We start from the raw sequence: 540 nt of genomic DNA on the forward strand, positions 1-540 counted from the left end.
ATATCAAAAAAACGACATACATGCATACATAGACCAAACATTTATATAAATTTTCATTATGACAAAGCTACAAATTGATAGTTTAAAACCGAGAGAGACAAAGAGGGATAGTCAATTTCTCTAAATACTTTTCTTAAAATTGGAACTTAGAAAGTTACAAATTACTCAGAGAAACTAATCGCTTCTTTCCGTCTTAAACTATCAGTTCTAATTCGACCTAAGGAAATGAAATGTTTGTCTTATGTATATATGTCGTCTGAAACTTAAAAACGATGCTTCTGCGATGATGCACTTCTCGAGCACTCGTGATAACGATCGTATCGTTACTCGATAACGTTGTATCGAAACTCATATCTTTCGTCGTAGATAAAATCGCGAATCACGTCCGCCATTAAATATCGTGAAAGTATTTCTCTAAACGGCTTGTAAGATTAATGTTAAATTGATGGTAGCGTGTTAAATTACGATCGATACGTACTCGGAGCTATCAATGGCATAGTCGATCCGTAGTTATTTTTCTAGTTAGTTTTTCTGTCCTAC

Source organism: Atta colombica, unplaced genomic scaffold (assembly GCF_001594045.1).
Source record: "Atta colombica isolate Treedump-2 unplaced genomic scaffold, Acol1.0 scaffold140, whole genome shotgun sequence".
Lineage (NCBI taxonomy): Eukaryota > Metazoa > Arthropoda > Insecta > Hymenoptera > Formicidae > Atta > Atta colombica.